We start from the raw sequence: 21,961 nt of genomic DNA, 5'->3' as shown, positions 1-21,961 counted from the left end.
CCTGGCCAACATTCCCCTTCAACACAACAGGACCACAGCTCTTTCATGTGCCTGAACTATCAATACCAGGTGCATTTTAAAGTAAAAATATTCCACAGTTTTCTTTCTCCAGGCCTCTCGAAGTCCTTTCCCTCCTGCGTTTGTTTCCCCTCTGCCTCGAGAGAGCTCTGTGCCTAATAATCAAGTGCAACCAATAAAGAAGCTTATGTTGTAGTCACAGCTTCATTTGCTGGGGACACTCTTAGCACAGGTCTCACTTGTCTTATATAGACTTTTAATACAAGCAGCCTCTAAATAAGAAAGCTGGTGATCCACCCAGATGACTATTTCAACCCTGCCCTGTTTTTAAAGGTGAGAGACATAGGTGTTCTCACAGTGTCAAACAGCCTGAGCAAACCCAGGAACTGGACTGGTGCAGCAGGGACAGTGTCATCACGGCTACCAGGACAAACCACAGCAAAACCTTCTGGGAAACCTGAGGATGAAATAAATTGTGTGTACATAATAGACAATCCCTTTGTTCTGAGAAGCTTGTGATGTTTAGATTGGGTTCTAGTTGCTTTACATAACTGACTGTTAGACGGCTCCAAAAATAATTCTTTGTTTGCTCAAATAACAGTATTTTGTTTCTCTTGGTGTGCCTTCTTCCCTACATTCTCTAGCTATGTCAAAATCTGTGACTTGCTTATAGTCATCTATGATGACTATCATTATATGACATCTATGACTTGCTTATACAGAATCACAGAATCATTAAGGTTGGAAAAGACCTGTAAGATCATCAAGTCCAACCACCAACCCAACACCACCATGCTCACTAAACCATGTCCCGCAGTGCCACGTCTACATTTTTTTTTAACACCTCCAGTGATGGTGACTACAATTCAGACAGAATTCCCCCGCTTCAGACAGAATCTATGCTGAGTCGGATGAGGTCACTGGTGTAAGGAGTGACATTTAAAGAAAAAAACATATTCCAGGAGCAGGGGGACATTTTCTCTACAGCTATCAAAACAGAGATTTGTCCAGAGCTCACCAGGTGCCCCCCAGAGCTGTCCCCAACTGACTGATGGGAACAGTTGCAAGTAAGCTGGATGAGTACCAGGCTCTGCAGGCTCTACAGCAGAGGGGAGTGCTGCCACCTCCAGCAAAAGCCTTAGAGCCTGAGCAGAGCCATCCTCCCACAGCTACGTCAGAGATGTTACACTAGCGGAAACAATTCACGTATGCTAGGAGACCATGTTGTATTACAGTGAACTGACTTTAGGAAAGCTACAACTGCATGCTTGGGAGTGCATAGCCATTAAGTGAATGAAATAAAAACCACTAGTGCCAATGCTAAATTGAGGTGGAAGGAAACAAGTAATGGAAATTCCAATTGTTCAAGTTGCTACTACTTCATTAAGCTGGCCACATTACTCATCGGTTATATTTTAGTTGCAGTGGTAGATGTGCTCACAGAAGAGCCTTGAATTACTGTTACTGCAGCAACAAGGTTGTATCATTAAGCATTTCAGAAGTCAATTGCTTGAGAGTTTGACTTCCGATCTGCAATAGACTATGCATCTTTGGCATATAAAAAGAAGCATGCAAGGTCATGGTTTCAATAACCTTTTATGTTTTTCCTTGGGCAAGTGAAGGACTTGCCCTGCAGAGGCATGAACTATCATTTCTTCTTTGATAAAAAGATCTTCAACAAGCTGGATAGACATTCTTTTAAAAGGCAACCAGACAAAAATATTGGCTGCCTTTGTTTCAGTCTCCCTCACCTGAGTGAGTGGCAGTACAAGAAGGCAGCATTCAGCTTTATGACAAACATGTCCTTTTTGTCCCATGGATTCCTGTGCTGTCCCCTGTAAGATTATCTACACTCTTTCAGAATAGTGTTAAGGTGGGGAGAATGGATCAGGAACACATGAAGAAACTACTCACCTAGACACATGCATAAAGAAAACCCAAGCTTTGAACCAGATGTCTGATATATGCAATCCTAGAATTTTCCAAGATTTTGAATTAACCCAATGTTAATTTTATTACACGTGGAATAATGAGGAAACTACAGCTGTACCTGGGGACTGATCTTCATTGCAATCTACAGGACAAAATAGCATATATTTACTATGTATTGGCTAATCAGTGCTACAGAATTTGAAACTGACACATTAGAGATGTAAAAGGTTTTTAGCTCTGAATTCCTACCTTGCCATTGTCAAACTGAATATAAAAGTAATTACCAAAAGCAAAGATTTTCCCTGCAAGTTCAATATTGCTTCCAAAGCAACTCTTCTACAATGCAAAAGAGCTCATTGCCATCTCCTTTCCTTCACTGCTGAGCTCTGAACTAAGTTGAGCTCATCCTACTTGTACTTCCATGTACAGCTTTGTTTCACCCATTTAATCAAAATCCTTCAGTTGTCACAGAACTTTGTATTTCTGAGTTCCTTCTAGTCCCTTTGTCAAGTTGTCCTAAGTCCTATATTTCGATCTTTCTTAAGAAGCTAAATTTTCTATCACACTTGGCTTCATCAAATTCTGCTTTGTCAACACCTTTCTAGTGATGTGGATTGTGGGTCCCAACAGAATATAGTATTCCTGGGGAGATATGCTAGAGCGATATAATGATGGAGTATGATCTCCCTTCTCTGTAATACAATGCCTTTAGAAATGCAGCTCAAACTGTTTTCTGTTTGGTTCTTTGCTGCTGCCAGTATCACCTTACCGATGAATCAGATTTACTGTTTACCCTCACCTCTAGATCCTTTGCCATGACCCCTTTCACCATTACAGAAAAATGGCATTTCTCTGCCAGGTGGTCTTTTTTCTCCTGCCATGACCTCTTTTCACTACCACAAAAGACTGAGTATATACCATGGTGTAGTCAGACTTGATCTTTAAAAGATTTAAAGATTTTTGGTAACTATGTTAAACTGGAAACCATACCTGTAGAGACGAAGGCTACCGAGGGAAAGGTACCTGTCCAGACTGTTTATAAAGACTTTTTCGCCCCTGTTATTACAAAAAGACTTAAGTGTATGTTACTAAGTTCTCACCTTACCAGCATTTCAGTCATCCTTTTTAAAGGCACCCACTACAGCATGTAATACTTAACACTTCTATGGCACCTACCTTGCCAAGATATCAAATTTCTTTTTTTAAGGTAAAGAACACCTAAACACCTGTTGTTGTTACCATCTCCTTTTTACATATGTAGCCACAGTGCTTAGTTACCAGCTTTAGGTCACAAAATGAGTCAACAGCAGCAACTGGATTAAAATGCAGGACTCTGTTTCTAATACAGGTACTTGAAACAGAAAGAGAAGGCTGCAAAATGCATTGCTGTTCTGTTTTCATTGTTCTTCCCCAACTCTGGGCTGAAACCAGGAAAGTTTATAGCAACTCTGTGACTACTGTAATTTGTGCCTTGCTGCAGGGGATCCTAATTGACTGTTTGGGCTTACAGGAGAAAACAGCAAAAGAAAAAAAAACAAACAAACCCAAACAAACAAACAAAAAAAAAGGCTAAAGAGACTGCGTGCAGATCATTGTCAGCTCCACATAGACCAGGGACTGAGCTGTGACATCGATGTCACAGGACCTCTAGGGCGTTGGCTTGCCTCCAGAGAGCTGGAGGTTTGGCACAGCACAATGAACATACAACAAGGCTTAGATGAGGGATCCTCTCCTGTCAATGTAGTTTCTCCCTTGCACAGACTCCTCAAGGATCACACCACGCTGATGTAGCAGTCTGCCCCTATGCATATGCCCATATGCACAAGGATGCAAGATCTAACCTGAAATTGAACAAGACTCCCAAAAGTTAGATTTCAACCAAATGACTCACCTACTCGTTTCTGCCTTCCCAGTAAAAGCTTTACTGAGCAACATTTTCCACTAGAGAAACCCTTTAAAGCTGCAGGGAGACTTTTAAAGACAGCAAGTGTCTCCCACCCTATAGTCGTCGTTTGCGGGCCGTCTTTGGCCAGCACAGCGCCCGCGTTTTCCTGCCCGTTAGGCTTTCTGCCGGCGTCTTAACCGGAGAGCACTTGCAGCCTGCTCTCTCCACGCAGACGCGGACCGCTGGAGGCTGCGGGACTCGGGCGGCCCCCGCCGCCCCCGGGCCCGCTCTGTGTGACAGAGCTCGTCCCCTCGCTCTGGCGCCGGCGCCGCTCCTTCCCTCAGCGCCGCGGTGCGACCCACCTTGCCCGCTTGCAGTATCTCGAGCAGCGCAACCGGCAACTCTAGGCCGACCGGGACCCCACCGCTACCTCCGGCCACGCACCGCTTTACCGTGTCGCGCCGCAGCCGCGGTGGGTGGGTGGGTGGGTGGGTGGGTGTCGGCAGGCGTGGGAGGGCCGCTCCGCCGCGGCCAAGCCCCCGAGCGGCCCGTCGGGCGGAGGTCCCCGCCCCCGCGGGAGCCGCAGCTGCCCTCAGCGGGCGGCGCTTGCGGTCACACGCACCCACGGACATTGCCGCCCGCCCGCTCCCCCCCCGCCGCGCCGCCACCGCCCCCGCAGCCAGAGGGCGGCCCCGGGGAGGGGGCCGGAGAGGAGCGGGAGAGGCGGCAGGGCCACTGACACCACCCGCTCCCGAGGGGAGCGCCGCTTCTGTCGAGGTGGAGCTTTTAAAGCGCCTGCGGCCCTTCCCGGCGCCTCCGCCGCGCGTGGGTGTGGCGTGCCCGTGGCGCCCGGTGCCCCCCGGGCGCCGCCAGCGCCGCGCTGAGGGGAGGCCGCCCGTCAGCGGGGCGGCGGCTTCCCCGCCGCCGCCGCGAGGGGGCGCTGGGCGGGCGAGGAGGAGCGTGAGGGGGTTTGCCGCCGCGGGCGGTGGCAGAGTGACCGTTAACCGAGAAACCGTTATCTGCGGTGCCCGAACACTTTTTAAAAATCCGTTTTTGAACGGAGATCACCTCTTGGCCTTGGTGGGAGAGCAGGAAGGTGACACAAAGCTGTGGGGAGCAGTTCGGCTGCGCGCCGGGGGAGCAGGTATCCGGGGGGCGCCGGGCGTTACGCGTCTGGGTGCCCTCAGGGCGGCGGCGAGGGAAGAAATGGCGGCGGCGGAGCGGGGTGGGGGGGCCTGCGCCCTTCGGAGGGACCCGGAACGTTCTGGAAGGCGGCGCGGGAGGCGGGTGCTGCCCCGGCTTCCCGGCACTCCCCGCAAGGGGCACTTGGCTCCTCGTCTGCCAACGGTCCGGCGGGGCGGGCGGGAAACCAGAGTCCTGCCCAAGCTCAGCAAAAGCTCTTAAGCATGTGCTTTAATGCTTTGCTAGCTTGGAGCCTGCAGCCTTCACCCCGCCGTTTACTCACCGTCGGAACACGTGTGAAATCGGTGATTTCCCCTTAGGGAACGTGGAAGTGAAGTTTTTTTCCTCTCAGTGGTTCACTGATGTTGATAGGTAATGGTCGTTTTAATTGAGTGGAAGAGTTAAAACCACAGCCCGAGGGGAGAAAAAGGGTTTGGAGGACAATTTTCAAAAAGTACAGAATGAACAACGTAACTGCCCACCTGAATTTAAGGGAGATTTTTTCTCTTTTTGTTTTTTAATACTTAGCCTTGTGGTATCTTCATATGGCTGCTGAGTTTTGTCAAGATCCAAGCTACCCACTACATGCATCCCTCTATTCAGCAGTGCTATGCGAATTTTTTATAATCTGCTCCCAGAAGTATCTTCCAGAAAGGCAGCAGTTTTCTCAGTGTAATGGCTGAGATACTGCTTTATGAGTTTGGTTTTTTTAAAAAAAAAAAAAAAAAAAGCCTGTTCCCAAGCGTTGCAACACTCGAACCCATGCAGTGCCCCACCGGAGTCTCCTGGGATTTTGCACGGGAGCGAAAAAACCCCGGGCTGGGGAAGCTCCCGGCCAAGGCGGGAGCTGCACCGAGCTCGGCTCCTCCAGAAATCACGCCTGCCTTCACAGGGCGCAGGGAGAGGGCCGTGGAGAGTAAGGGCGGTTTGCTGGGACCGTGCTTGCGGGTCCCCGGCGGGCGGTTGCCGGCGGCAGGCGCGGCGGCCCCGTCAGCACCAGGGACAGGCGCCTGGCCCCGCTGCGCGCCTCAGCGGGCGGTGCCCGCGGGAGCGGCAGCCGCCGGCGCTCCGCGGGGCGCGCGCCTGTCAGCGCCCCGGGACCTGTGCGGAGCGCGGAGGCACGACCCCCCCCCCCGCCCCCCGCCGTGCGCGGGGTCTCAAATGGCAGCGGTTAACAAAACCTTTGGAATGAAAGAGTCCGAAAGTGTCTCACAGGTCCTGTGCGGGAATAAATCCAGCAACGGCATCGCTGAAATACAAAATAACCATTTTGGTATGTTCTCAGCGCAGTTCTAGCTTACTTAAAATAAGTGCGGTTGGGGTTTAGTATTTCTCGTCTTATGGAACCGAAAGTCTCTCTATTCCCCATGTGCACCGTGCCTAAGTACTGACTGTGATGCACATGAAGTAGGGTCTTTTGGTCCAATACACAAGATGCACAGACCAGGCCAGGAAATCATGATCTATACTATTTCTGTATTTATATTTGGCCAGAGATCATATTCACATGGATTGTGGCTTAATGGTAGTGGCAAAAATATTCCACTGACAAGTGGGCTTACATCCCCAAAGGAAGTATTTTGCATCTTGTTAAATGCCTGAATACATTGCTTTTCACGGAGCATTAAAGTGATCAAGAATTACTACAAGACAACGCAGTTTATATGAAAGGTTTGACAGATCTAAGGCAACGTGCAAATAGAGCAGATCAGTTTTACCATGGATTATAAAACCAAAATCCTGGCAACTTTTTTTTTCCCCAAAAATATGACAATACAGAAAATAATGGGATGGCTGCTGTGCAAGGAAGAAAAGCATACCATAGCATTGTGCACAGTCAGTTTTAGAAACTTAAGTTTCAACAGTAATAAAAGATATCACTTTTTCCAAAACTCATTCATAGCTAAAATTATACATCTCATTAGCAAAAAAAGTGTTGATTCTGACAGCAGTATATTCAGTTTGCCTTTTAATAAAGAAAGCAATTAGAAAATTTATTTTTAAATGGCTGTTTGTGGCTACTGATGCCTCAAGCCATGGAAATACCAACGTATTTTTTTAGAATTGCTTCTTATTACACAGTTATCAGAACTGTGAACCATTACCTGTTAGAGTACTCTTGAGGCAGCAGTGAATTTGTATGGTAAAATGTAAGAAATTTACTCAAATGAATTTATTTAAACTTTGTGTATTTTTATTTACAAATGCTGATGCTAACCACTTCTGATGATGACAGATGCTACTATATCTACCAATTCATGAAAATAATGGATATTTGCAGAGGGTAACTGTGCAATGAGGTACTTCTCAACTAAGTGATTATTTGATCCTGAAGTTGGTATAACAAAACACCTAAATATATTTTTGTTTTCTGCCAGAAAGCTTCAGAACTTCAAGAGATATTTCATTTTTCAGCTTTGAATAATGCTTTTACCATGCTGTAAACCTCCCTTTTGTACAAGTTCATACCCTGGTTCCATCAAGGCTATTGGATTCTCTTTGGGAAGATTAGGTGGGAATAAATGAGGGCAGAATCTGATTTGACTTTCTGTGGCACGTGGCTAGGCACTTCTGTGTGCTCTGTACTAGTTTAATCATATGGTGTACGCATGTGCATTTAAAACCCTCCTCAGACCATCAGTAGCATGTTTAAGGGGTAGGAATTTTGATTATCAGAGGCTTTTTGCAGTGGGTTCTGTGTTAACTAGTATCAGGATGAAAATACATGTTTTATTATCCTTGAAGTTAGCTGTAGCTCTTTGTCATCCTTTGAGTTCCTCATCGACTCTGCTGTTTCTTAGAAGTCCTCGTTAAATAACAAAAGCTGCAAAATGACCACAAGTAGTTCTCCTGCAGATGAGCAAGCCTTGTTAAGCAGCATATTTGATGACTTAGGCTGGAAAACATGATCCAAATGGAGGGAAATTGCGTTTATTTTATTATGAATACGGTGATGATCTGTTAGATTATTCCATTCTACAGGTGATAGAAAAAATCATCTTTAGATTTAGGGGCTTATACCTGAACCTCTACAAGGCCTTTAGCAACTTGATTTTCTTTTCCCTGGTAAACACACCAGCAAGGATGACTGCAAATTGGCCCATAATCCCGTTCTGATAAGTGGTGGATCAGTTTTCCTTCAGAATTTGTTTTTGTTTGAAACAGGGTGGTATCCTATAGCTTTTGTGTTGCTCATTAAATCACTCAAGGCAAGGGAATTTGAAAGTATGGGAGTTCTACCTGCTCAGCACTCCTTAAAAGATCCTACAAACCTGTTCCCAGAAACTTATGCCTGTCTTTTGGGGGGACAAAATCCTCTGTTCTCTTTTTCTAGCAAGCACTAGTGACACTATTAAATTTGCATTTTAAAGAAAATTTCAAAAATACCTTGCTGACCTACCAATGGCCTTGAAATAGTTCTGTGAAACACCTTCAGGATCACCACTTAGTACAGAAAGATGAAGACTGAGACTACTCTGGCCAGGCCATCCTGTGCAAACAATCCTATTTGCTTTCTGCAAAGTAGCTTACTGGTAGATTTAGCTGTCCATTTTTCTCTGTAACTCACTCAGTGTGATTTGCTTTTGACCGATGGGTTTCATTCCAGCCTGGGCAATTTCCTTTCTTGGGAAATTCGGATGGTTCTGTCAAGGTGTTACCAAAAATCATAGCTAAGAAAACTCTCCAAACCAAATGATGTTCTGTAACAAAGGGCTAATTCTGGGTTTTCCACAAGTCTTTCTCCAAGTCTTTTGTCCTTTCTTCTAATCACAATCTGCTCTCTCCAACTGTTGCATTAGCTGTTCAGCCTCAGATCAGTCACAGAAAGAATGTTTCCTCCTAAAAAAGCCCTTCATTTTTCATAAATTTCTGCAATATGATTTCATTAGGGTTATGAGGCATTTTGGTAAGCTGTCTGCACAGTTTAGTTGCGGTAACTGTAAACTGAAGGTGCAACCATCACAGATGGAAACGTAAAAGAATGATTGCCACCGAAAAAGGCTGGCCTGCTCAGCTACTGAGGGGTTCCTCACCAATGATGCTGTTAGGAAAATTAGCGTGTAAAGTAAATACTCTGCAGCACAAAATACAGACTTGCTTTCTGCCAGGGTAATGCTTTTGACACCTGACCTCATTCCCTGCCCAGCTGAAGGGGTTACAGTTCTGAGTTCGGAAATGAACTAGTAACAAGTGTGGCTTTCTGGGAGCCTCTGTTGATTGCAACCAATAACAAGATACTACCTTTGGTTTTGATGGGCTGTGCAGGTGTTATTTCTCTATGGTAACTTTTATGTGACTGTTCAGACAGAAGTGCTAACTTTTAAAGGAGTGCAGATCTGAGGTGCGTTTGCACTGTCGTTCACCCAAACTGTAACAGCTCCAGTAAATGAGACCTTTCCATTTATGATTGCTTATTGCTTAGCAGTTCTGACTTTCACTGTCCTTTGCATATGCTCTGTAAGGGGCAGGAAACTCCGTGATCGGTTTCTTCTGTCATTAGCGAATGAATAAGCAATTTGCAAAACAACTCACAATTTTCACTTCCATTCTGATAAAAGACTGGGAGGAATTTCTTTATGATTAGGACTACAGATATGTCCAATTAACAGTCTGATTCACATGGGATTGTAGCTTAATTTCTAGCATTGGCAAAAAAAGGTACCAAAGGAATCTAATATTTTGGATCTTCAGAATTATTTTATTTTGCAGAAATTTTGCAGAAAATCTTAGGAAAACATAGCAAGCACAGGTCAGATGAGAATCATATTTTTAGAGTGACTCTACTTTGATAATTTTACCCTTGTAAGACAGAGATTTGTCATTCCCATTTTCAGTCTTATCTTACCAGTTTTGCAAAGTTCCTTATGTTGCCCACATACAAGAGCAAACAAACAAGCAAACAGAACAATCAAAACGTCAAGCTGTTACATAGAGTCCAATAAAACATTGTGAATTGCAACTCTAGAGTTTTGCTCAAACATAAAAAAGAAGGCTGTCCCTATGGTAACCTCCTTGGACTGTCGCTATCATTTCCCTGAGCTACGCTATTAACATAACATTCCTAGTATAGGGTAAAAGCAGAGTTATGGCATTAAGTAATTCAAGATGGACTGTCAGCAGGATGAACCCCAGCAACGCAGCTTGACTCATAACCCAGGCTGCTTTCATACTTGGGGCCAACCCAGCCTCAAAATGACAGTGTTGACTACACAATATCCGCAAATCTTGTGCTCCATTTTTAGACAGAAGAAAAGCTGGAATTCTCTTGAAGTTTAAACTTGATCTATTTTCAGTTAGTTTGTCTAAACAAATGTTGGCCTCTTAATTCTAGCTCACTGTTCAACTGTAAGTATTCAGTTGTAAATGCATGCTATTTGTATGAAGGGAAAGGTATTGTGAATCTCTTCCCACCTGTTTCACTCAATATCTCTCTGCGTCTCTCAGTTGAAGGCTGATTAATCTGTCATTGCACCTTTCTTAAAACAGGCAGTGCTAATCCTCTGTTAGAGTATGGAAAAAAGGTTACATTTTGAAACCTTTATGGAAAACCTTCCTAATTTTGCCTTGCAGCACTCCAAGAATAAACAATATGCCCATTCACAGATAAAATTTGGCACTGCAGTAAATTGAATTGTCAAGGGCACAGAGGGAGTTAATGCCATACTGTGGCTCAGAACTGGTTATCTTTGATACTTACCACAAAATAGTGTCAGATGAGCGTTAGTCTTGTTCAGTTTGATTACTTGGTGCCTTGATCTGATGATTTGTTCGGTTGAGCCTGTTGATTTATTGAACAATTTTAATTGTGACATCTGAAGACTAGGATAAATTTAGCTGAGAAAACTGTGAGCCAGTTGGCTCTTCCAAATAAGGGGCTTAACTCAAGCACCATTTTTCCTTAAGCACTGAAGAATTGTGTGAGCATTAAAATATAAATTTCCAGAGCCTTTTAAAAGAGGTATTTACAAATGGATATATGACATCTAGATTATCCAAATGAAGAAAGACTGCCCAGCTCACCTACTTTCACAAATCAGAACTAACAAATATTTTGCTTTGCTACTGATATATTCACTACATCAAAGCAGTAAAGGAGGAGCAAAATGACCCATACTTTTCTGAGAATTTTTCATTTAACTGTAAACAGAACATGTGAACTGGTTCAGTGGCTTTTCTCACAGTGGCCTACAAGTAATGCTTTGGCCACTTTGTAGTTGCAGGTAAAGATAATGATTTTAAAATAAACTTGGTAGCCACGGGAGAATGACTGCTGGTATATGTTTTTTTTTCAAAGGGTAGCATCTCGGTGCCCCACCTTTCAACATCCCACAGAATTATTCCTGGCCTTTTAAGCATAAAGTAAATTTGCTCAACACCACCACCTCAACAGATAACCTGGAGTAAGCTATTATTGTAGCAGTATGTCTGTTAAAAGGGAAATAGAACAAACTAGACTGAAACCTAAGCACAACAGTTTTCATTTAATACATTTATGCTAGCAGTCTGTCCTGTCAGTTACATCAGTCTGCACAAGAGAATATATGCAAAAGCAAACATTTGCTACTCAACACCAGTTAGGAGAATGTAGCCAAATGCTCCAACAAAATACAGCGACAGAACTGCTTCAGATGAGTACTTGGCTATTTAATAATGATTTAACCAAAGTCGTCTCAGTTTTCATTCACACATTCTTCCATTCCTTTGTTAGTGTTTTCGGTTGTGCTGGGAATAAGGGAGGAACTGAACTCAAAGCAAGAAGGGCAGGGTGAGGGAGTGTGCTAGCTGACTTAGCTTGATTCTCCCAAGTGGTAATTTTTTTCCTATTTGAAAGGTATGTAGGAAGATTGTTTCTCAGTTGAGAGGAAGAAAGATCAGGACTGTCTTGATGGTCAGATGTGAAATGTACAACTCATGTAAGACGGGAACTGACAAATTGGCTATGTAATTTGCACTTGCACAACATTTTCATGCAGTAAGCAGAATGAAGGACTGGTAGAGAGAGGCACACCATGTCAAAAAAATGTTCTTGACTACCTCCGTTCAATCACAATAAGTAAAATAAACAAGTGAATTTAATGTGTAGCTTTATTGGCAATTTCAATAATAAAAAGTTTGTTTAGGGTCAGCCAAGCTCTCCAACTGAGTTTCAGTGGCCTAGGGGAGGACAAGTGGGATACAAATTCAGGATCCTATTATATAAGTAACCTGATTCAATTCCCCCATGCTTAGAGGAATGCACGAGTTAACAAGAACAGAACTCCCAGACAAGTAAACAGGAATGCCTTATTCCTTATTCCATTCATCTTATTTTGTTCCTCAGCCCTTTCCTTTACAAGTTGGGTATGAGTTGTAGAGGGACTGGAATGAAAGTTCCAATTAAATGTGTGCTCTGTGATGAGCGTTTTTCTTTTGATGAGATGTTGCAAATTGTGATCAAGTAAAATAATAACAGTCAAATTATAACTGAAGTCAAATAATTCTGCAGGAACCAATGTTTCTTAAGCAGAACAAAGCCACTGGCTCTTGGAGGGAGGAAGCAGAGAAAAGCAGGTACCTACAAGTTAGTCACATGTTGAAACAGAAACATTATGGTGTCCTCCTGACTTGTCAAATCAACCGATGTTTTGATTGTAATTTGCACTGACTATGTAATAGCTGGGACTGTTGCATTAGTACTTAGGTTGGGACTTCCGAAGAGTTTTAGCTGCTGAAGTACAATTGAATATCCCTTGCACAAGCAGGTTCCTTTTTCAAATCTGTCTCCAGTCCTGAGAGATCCAAAACTGGGGAAGAAATACTAGTGAAAATCTTAAGCAAGTAGGAAACTAATCACTAAGACACAAAGTACTTAGTAGGGGATGTTGCTGTATTGCCATGGGAATATTTGTTTTGGTTTGTTTCAACATTTTTAACTGGCAAATCCAGAGCTGATTAGAGATCCCTGTGAAGTGGTTTAACTGCTATGATTTTCTGTTCAGAGAATCCTCCTTAAAAAGTGGATGAGAAATTACATCTCTCTGAAACTCAGTTTCCATCAGGATCCACCTCATATGGCTGAAACATTATGCTGTAAGTCCTTACTGGTATCATGCTGTTCCTGCCCGTATGGCTGTTCTGGTAAGGCATGCGGCCTTGGCCATCTTTTGGTAAAAGAAATGCCCTGATCTTATCTAAAACCAAAATTCTAGGTTTCCCATAAATGGCTTCCAATGATGTTGGACAGTCAGCTGTGTCATTTTGAAAACTCCTGCAGTGATTTTATTTTTAAAAGCAGGAATTCAGGCAGCTCACAGTATTGCCATGTTCATGGCCTGATCTAACAAGTAATTGCCTTTGTGCTGTGACCCAATAAAAATGGAGCAGGTTCAGCTGTGATGGGGATTCATTCTATTTCAGGAGACAGCACAATGAAGGGAAGCTGCCAGATTCAGCCCTCTAACACATGCTGTGGCCTCCTTAGTCCTGTCTCTGACATCACTATTGTCTGGCTCCGACACATGAGAAAAATCAAGGTGGGTTGAGTCAGTGAAAGAAGCAAAGAGAAATCTGACACAAGATGGTAACTCTAAATTCCTTCACTGATAGTGGCCTACAACAGGAAAGAGAAGAGACAAGGTTCGTATAAAGTTACTGTGTTTTGCAACACTTCAGGATTCCCTAGCTTATTTACAGTCACTTTATTTTGATGCAGTGCTAGTGGGTATCCTGAACTGTGTTTCTTTTCTGCTTCCTTTGCCTTTGGCCATCATCTACATAACAATCTGGGATAAAGCAAGAATTAAAATGGATGTGATTTATTGAAATGGAGGTTCACATGATGTTTCATGGAGTTTTCATGTTTTTAATTCCTTCAGTCAGAATAAATGGTCTCTGCAGTGCCCAAAGAGAACAACCTTTACTCCATGAAACCTATTTCTCATCTGACTGAACATAATGATCCAGGACCTGAGAGATTGGTGTGCTTTTTTCTTTTTCAGAGGAATGATTTTCAGAAGGAATCTATGCAGTGAATATGACCAACCACTGAGCTGCCTGATGCTACTACCTCAACTCTGTCCTTCATCAGATTAAGTTCTCTTCTTACTTCACTGAGCAGCAGCAGAAAGTGAGTTTTAACCAGTGCATCTAGAAAACAGCACTTCAAATAACATGTATCAATACACATTAAGGGTTCTGCCATGTGCTTCTGTTACTCAGATACTTCAGTTGAGGACAGCAGCATCAAAAGGATTCATATTTTTAAATAACAGTTGGAGGATTATTATAAACCAAGATTCCAGCTGTTTACATGCTAAGGTGGGAGCATAATGGTTTCTTTAAAAGCCAGGAGGGGGCTGTGTTTAGTTAATGCTGGCTTTGGCATGTGAGGACTGCTTGGAAAGGGTTACTAGAAGTGTGAACTAGTGAGAACTAGAAGATGGGCACACTGCTGGGAGGCAAGACCGTGGAGGGCTTGAAGGCTGGACTGCTCCAGGACTGTCTCTGGGGTGAGTGACAAGGAATGCTTGACTGCAGGATCTGCCCGGTAGAAGGGAACTGAGACCTGAGTTTATGGGCACTCAAGAGATCAGGGTTACAAAGAGAAGTGAGGTGATAAACGCCTATTTCATGCCAGGTCCTTGGAAAGGGTGAGCGAAGGCCTGCCCTCTGGCCCTGTGGATTAGATAGCGAAGAGTTGACTGGTCACTCTCTGCTGGGACTAGGGAAAATGGGAAGAATCCCTAGGAGATGTGGACTGAGCTGAGCAGGCTCTCTGCAGTCTGCAGAACAGGATGAAGGTGAGCGGTGGCATTGGGAAAGAACTTCTAAATACAGAGCTGAAACTTTTGGTTAAAAAAGAGAAAAACAAATTTTCTTGGTTTGTTTTTAAATCTGTCTTTCTTATTTTCCTCTTTTTTAGGTGAATTTGCATAGCATGCCTAATGTAGACAAAAAAAGGGAGAAGTATGGTTATGTGTTTACAACTATGAGCAGTCTAGTGTATATTAATACTACTCGCAGTCTGATGGAGAACTGATTTCCTTGTAGTCACAGCTCTGCACTGGGCAGTTGCCTTAGAGAATTCAGCACTCTGTGACAACAGCCACATGGTCCAGGCACTAGAAATGCTTCTATAAGTTTTTAAGAATGTAATCTTATTGTTTCCTTCATTCCTTCCTTTTATGGCTGCGCCTCACTGTATTCTTAACACTTGTTGGAGTTCAAACTTTGATGAATTGCCCTACTTTAAATCCTTTGACATTAATGGAGCTCTTTTCTGCATGAAAGTAGAAGTTGGCCTTGAAAAGGGTAGCTTATGTCTGGGCAGGACAGAAACAACTATCTGATGTTCAGAGCAGGGTGCACTATGCAGTTTTCTCTCATTTTTGTCCTAGGCAATATCCAGGGAAGGTTGTGAATATCTTGTTGGTTTGATTTTGTAGTGCTTCATCCTGTTCATGTTGCCCTTGTTTCCTAGATGACACTGCTGGTCAATGACTCCCTTCTTCCATTGACGCTTTTTGCCCCATTCATAGAGCAGAAACCCCTAAGAATGATTCTGCTATCTGTTTGACTTTGCTGACTTCAAGGGACAAACCTTACCTATGAGGCCCCAGCTCTCTTTCAAGGATCCCTCTCTTAAATCATCTCCTGTTAATTAGTTGCTTCTCCCCATAGATCTGTTTTGGCACCTTCTCCACAGATAGTTTTGCTGTTTGCTTATGTACCATAAAGAAAAATTTGATCCAGTGATATTTAATATTTAGCTTCCTCAAGGGAATACATTATTACATATCGGGCTCTTTGATCAAAGAATGTACACAACTGCATGATACATATTTTTGAGTTACATTTTACCATTAAAATGCTTGATTTACTTGACTCATGTTACAAAGTAAAATACACCTGTAAATGATAATTGAAGCAGCTTGGTGAGGGTCTGTAAATTATTTCTGTTGAGAAAATGAATTACTATGCATCCCTTATCCACTTCAGTAACAGTTTCTGACTTTCATATGTAATGGTATAGTTTAGACTTTTTGATAACTGCATGGTAAAGGAAGAAAATGTGAACAGTGCAAAAAAGAAATTGTATTTCCTGTTGTGACTCTTGGAACAAACTGCAAAAGCTAGTTGAGAGTAGCCTCATGATGATGAAGAACATATTATCTCTATCTTACTGGTAGAAATACTGAGATATGAAAAGATTAAGTAATTTTCCCAAGGTCACTCAGAAAACATAGGAAAAAACAAAAATAGAATCTTGAACTTCTGATTCCAACTTTTGTGCATTTTCTCAAGACTGTTCTTCCTCCTCTTTGTAAGGTTTGCTATACCAAAGTACTGCTTTCTACATCAAATCACAGTAGGCCTAATAACAATACAGTTTGCAGCCCAGCTCATCTATCAGTATTAACCTTGGCTTTAAAAAATGTGATACTTAGGAGATTTGTTAAAGTACAGTTCCATGGAGTTAGCAGCAACTACTAGACTGGAAAAATATTTTTAAAATTCAGTAACTTTTAGTACTGGCCTAACATACTCTTAACTCCTTCATTTCAATTGTGTGTCCTGAGGGGTTGTTTAAATGTTTATGCACACGATTAACTTTAGGCATCTGAAAAACTTTACAAAAATTTATTATACCAATCCAAAGGGTGCATCTGGGTGTATGTAACACATTTTTAAAGTACTGGGGCTTTTGAAGGAAGTGCTGTTACATTAGAGGTACAGTCACTTTCTGTGACCCTTCAGGCATGGCACAGTGTGGAAGGGTATGGATTTTCCATTCTATTTTTCCAGTCAATGGAAAACATATAGCGATGGTAAGTATGCCTGTAAGTGTCCCACTGCCTATTCAGGAAATGTCGTTTATGAAACTTTACATGGGAGAGCTTGTGCTATCCAATGACGTAGTCTCAGATTTTTGTGTCTGTTTCTGAGCCATCTTCTGTACACATGTGGAAGTCACAGTGAAGTCTAAATGTTGAGGGAAATGAATAATAGCTTTGTTTTTACACGGTGGGTAAAACATCATTTGCAAAAGTTCCCCGTAGCAACTTTTTAACATATGTGTCATGTTAATTTTTTTAGTGGCTGAGACTAATTATTCATAACAAGGTAGAATGCTGAAGTTGCATGATAATACTGAGAGCAAATTCTTTGTGGGGAGAAAGGAACAGAAATTCATATAATGCAACATATACTGCAACTGCGCTATCACAAAATTTCCCATTACTAATGTAGGAGAGAACTATCTCCAGGATAAACTGTAATATTAGAAAATCGCATATGACTCCATAAATGAAAACACTAAACAATAATGGACTAAGAGGCACATGATGACCTTTACTTTCAGGTAATGTCTGTGTTTGATTGAGTGCTGAGACAGTTTAACCTGAGCTGCAGCTCACTCTGCTCTGCAGCTAGACTCAAGCTTGATAAAGTTAAAAAGGGCGTGTCTACAAATTCTACTTATCTTTTAAGTTACAGTCAGCATCAGAAGATGTACTTAGGCTTTCTTTGCTGTGAATTTCTGTGCTTCTCAGTCATAGATCTGATGGATTATGACTGAGTATGTGTTGTAGTAGCCCCAAAAAAGTGGGTCTTAAAAAGGTTCTCTTGCATAAAGTCTCCTTGGCAAGGGTTGGTTAAAATTTTCCTGAAAGTGATCAAAAAAATCTTTGGTACTAAATCTGCATCAATACTGCTGTTTGTGTAAGTTTAAAAATAAAAAGAAAAAAACCAGAAGGGTGGGGAGGAAAAGTTCACTGTAAAGAGGGATGACTCTCTTTCCATTTTTCCCAGCCAATGGTCCTACTATTTTCTCCCAGTTTCAAGTGAATCTTAATCTTGAGAGGTAATTTCATTGCTCAAAAGTGTTTGTAGGTAATATGCCAACCAACCACCATGAGGCCAGCTTTGTAGTCTAATATCACGAGATCCTGACATCTCTATATACAGTGAGGTGATATCAGTGTTTGGAAAATGTACTAGCATTTTCCTACGCTGACATGACTCTTGCAGCATTTGCTTTGCTCTGCAAGCCAGGTACATAGAATTCCTGTGCTGGGTCTCCAGCAGAAGCCTGCTGCTGCCAGGACTGCTGTAACTAAAAGAAGTATTTTCCTACAAAAAAAAATTTTCTTACAATGTTTGTGCTCTATATTAGACTGTTAAGGCTAGATTTGCCCTAGAGAAACTTTTCTGGCTTTATTAAGCTGACACTGATAACCTACTCAGTTTACTGTCCTTAGAAGGGATGTAAATAGGACAACTGATAAATCTTGACAACTGTGAACTTTGCATGAGTTTGAAAATCAGCATTTATGCTGTAAATTTGATGGGGTAAGGAAGGTATAGTAATCTTTCTGTTCTATATGAAACATTTAGTGTATGGAATTGTGGCCCATGTCTAAGGTTGCTAGGAATGACAGTACTAATAATTTATTTCTTTGTTTTAAGACTGCTTTTATATAAACCTATTTATAACATGGGACTCCTCACATTCCTGTGACATTAACAACTGCAAAGCTACAAGCACAAGTGTTTGAACTGAAATACCTGTTGCTCACCCACTGAAATACCATTGTCCGATTCTAACATTGCTTTGCAGATAAGGGCCCTCTCTCAACAGAGCCCTGTGGAAATAGTGGTTTCAGAAGCAGAGACAGACAGATGCCCTGTCAGAGTTACTGAGATGGTATTAACTTTCACTGAGGGATCAGAGAAAGATGAGGGCCACATTGTAGCACTTCTTGGAATGGCCTAAGTAAAAAATGGCACCCGTCACACTGAGGAAAATGGGAACACATGTGACTTACCCATGTTATGCCCTAAAGAGCTGTACAAACACCCAAAAGGCATTGGAGGTGCCTTTGTTTTTTTCCAAATGTCAAGCTTGCTGTTTTGTATATGACTTCAAGAAAAATACTCTTTGCTACTCTGCCTTACTTGAGAATGTGTGAAAATTTGCTCAATGTCACATGCTATGATGACACTTTTTAGTCCAGTGGTGGATGCAGAACAGTTTCCAAAAGTATGGAAAATGAGGCTGTAACCTGCAAAACACAGGGACTAAGATCCCTGGCAGTATGTGAAAATTGGAAAGATTGGCAACTTGTGACTGCTGCCTTATGCAGTACTTCAATCCTGACTTGAAACAGCCTTTTATTACACTGGTTCTTGGCACCTTCTTTGCAGGACTGCCAATAGTGACCAAGTGCTCAGCAGTTTTGCAGAATTGCTTGGATGATCAGACCAAACATTTTCACTTGTGACCCAAGTCTGAATTTGAGCTCGAGCCCATAGAGGTGAAGAGCTTGGCTGTTAACTCAAACACTGCTTCCTATTGCCTTTGCCAGCAGGCTGCTCTATGAACTGCTGCTGTTGCACAAAAGGCCAAAGCGAAGCACCTCAGTTTTGCCCTAGTCCTTTCACACCTCCAAGTCACTGGAACATGCCCAAGTGCATGGTGAACTACAGGTGGTCTCTCCAGTGCAGAACAGGCTGTACAGTTGACTTTAACTGAAATGTGAATCATCTCAGTCCTAAATTATTTTAATCCAATCAGTCATCTGTGTTAAAGGGCATAAAGAGACAGCAAAGCGGAAAGAATGGCTGCCAAGTAGAGGATACAGGACACAAATAAGGCTGCTAAGATGAGATGAAATATGAACTAATAATGATTTATTCCAGATGCCACTGGGGTTACAGTGTGAATCACTTGGAGAGATATTCAGGTGAAACAAATTTTGTAGGCTTTCCCCGAATGATTTTTATAGTCTCAGTAGAGGTGAAGGGAAAACAAAGCTGTTAGTTACACAGGGAGTACACACAAGAGTTTTGAAGTGCTCCCAAACAAATTCTCCCTAATTAATATATGCTTTTCTAGCCTCTTATAAGTAGACGAGCACAAACAGCTGTAGTTCTTTTTATAGATACAAACTAATCTCTAGTACATATTGGAGTTGAAGGATATACAGAACAACATGCTGTGGATTCATAAGGCTTTTCTAGCCATGGAAGTATGCTTTTTATAGCCTCTAAAAGTGGAAGGGAATACAGAAGAGAGCAGAGTATAGTCTTCAAGAATACTATTTCGGAACAAAATCATGACAGGAGCAAAGGGTCTAGCTCTTAATGACACATGCAATTTTATTATCACATGAAACAGCATGTGTGAGTTTTGACCTATTTTCTTGTCAGGTTCAGCCTTTTGTGACCTGTATGAAATGGGCAGCATTCACTAGCATTTATTTCCAGTTTTCACTAGTGTGAATGGTGTTTATGACAGAGGATGGGAAGAATTACATGCTCCATGTTTTTAAATAATTTTAAAAGCCTAAGCAATAAGTCATAATAAAATTCCTTAGACTTGATGAATATCTTTGAACATACTTCCTGTTTGAAGATGATATGTTTTCTCCCTTCTTTCTGCTTATTGCTAGCTGTATATATTATCAGTTCAATATTGTCCTCTGCCTGGAGACAATATCCGGTTGTGGTACGTGAAGGGAGGAACTGTAATAGCTCCTTTCCATCTCTAATGCTTACGATTTTATTTATGTAAAAACATCCTGGTTTTGAATAGTTTGTTTCTTTTGTCAGTTTATTACCAGCCTGAATGGCCCACTTTTTCATGATCTAACATTTGGCTGCTGCAGAAGTCATTATCACCTCCATTTTTAGTTTTAATAACCTTCCTTTTAATAAACGTCAGTTCAAATTAAGTTTCGAAAAGTTTGCTTCAGAACAATGCCCCAAATCTTCTGGAACCCACTGATTACTTTTTTCCCCCCTTAAAGGAATAAGCTGGTTACGTTTTTATTGATTTTATGGCTTTTTCTGATGTGGCATAAGGAAGAACTGATTTACTTCGGACAAAATGACTTGCTGGGTTCCATCCATTATTGCAACTAAGGGGAGAACTACTGGAGGGCCCACAGGGAAGAACTGTTTCAATAGTTCTTTGTGCCCTGTGCTTTTGGGCTCAGAAGTTATATATCCCCACTGTGGACTGACTTTATCTCTTAATTCTTGTGATGTAGACTGCTAAGGATTACAAATTCATTCGGTCCATTTATTCTCAAGAAGGATCACCAGGGAAAAGCAGAAAATCATTGTTTCGTAGAACTCTTTTCCTTTCCTTTTGAGGGAAATAAGTACAATCTCATGGATTTAGTCACTGTGGAAAAAAACCCTCAGCTATAAGGATGCTGCTGTTTAGAGTAGTGAAAAATTTAAATGCTACAGTGGGGATGGTGTGGATTCCACACAACTCTAGAACAACTATTTTTGGAGAACTAACCCTTCTCTTCCCAAGATTTACTTTAAAAAAGCACATCTAAAGGTAAACCACTTGGAGGTATTAGAAGGCAGATGGATTGACTGACCTATAAGACATTTCAGTACGAACGTTGCTTTGAATTCTGCATTCTTCTCATGAAACCTGCTAAAGGGAAGTTGGAAGGAGTTTCCTAATACTTTCCAATGTCTCTGGGGAGGTTAGCTAAGAGTGGGTTAAACTGGTCTTTTAAGTGACTGTTGGAAAAGAAGGTAAGTATGGAAAGGACCATAGCCTCATCCTCAGTGTGATTCCTTTCTCTTCTCCCAGAAGCTCAGAAATTAAAATAAAGATCTGAGACTTCAAATTACTGCTCAAGTGCATTGCCTTTCAATTGGATTATAGAAGAAAATGAGGGAAGTCATTAATGAGAGAAGGGAGAACTGACTCTGTGATTAAGTTTTCATTTGATTGAGGAAATTCACAATAATGAAGAAACCATCTTCAGGAAGTAATGTACATTTTTCCCCAAATCTCAGCTTTAGCTCAATAATAGCTTTGAAATTAAACTACACTAAGTGAACAAAGGCCAGGTTTGAATCTCATACTTCCCTTTCCTCTCAAGTTAATCCTAGGAGACTTGTAGGTAAGATCCATGCAGTGGTGGAACATACCTG

At 42.0% G+C, this 21,961-nt stretch overlaps 1 protein-coding gene across 1 annotated transcript in view; it reads right to left on the bottom strand.

The window, feature by feature from the left end:
* The window catches only part of LDB3 (LIM domain binding 3), a 131,929-nt gene extending 127,680 nt beyond the window's left edge, over positions 1–4,249 (bottom strand). The window contains exon 1 of the mRNA XM_059821501.1: positions 4,198–4,249. The gene's annotated coding sequence lies outside the window, so the exon portion shown is untranslated. The remainder of the gene's footprint in view (positions 1–4,197) is intronic.
* Positions 4,250–21,961: the final 17,712 nt, after the last annotated feature.

Source organism: Gavia stellata, chromosome 9 (assembly GCF_030936135.1).
Source record: "Gavia stellata isolate bGavSte3 chromosome 9, bGavSte3.hap2, whole genome shotgun sequence".
In the NCBI taxonomy this organism is placed as follows: domain Eukaryota; kingdom Metazoa; phylum Chordata; class Aves; order Gaviiformes; family Gaviidae; genus Gavia; species Gavia stellata.
This window is presented reverse-complemented; position numbering and strand designations above follow the sequence as displayed.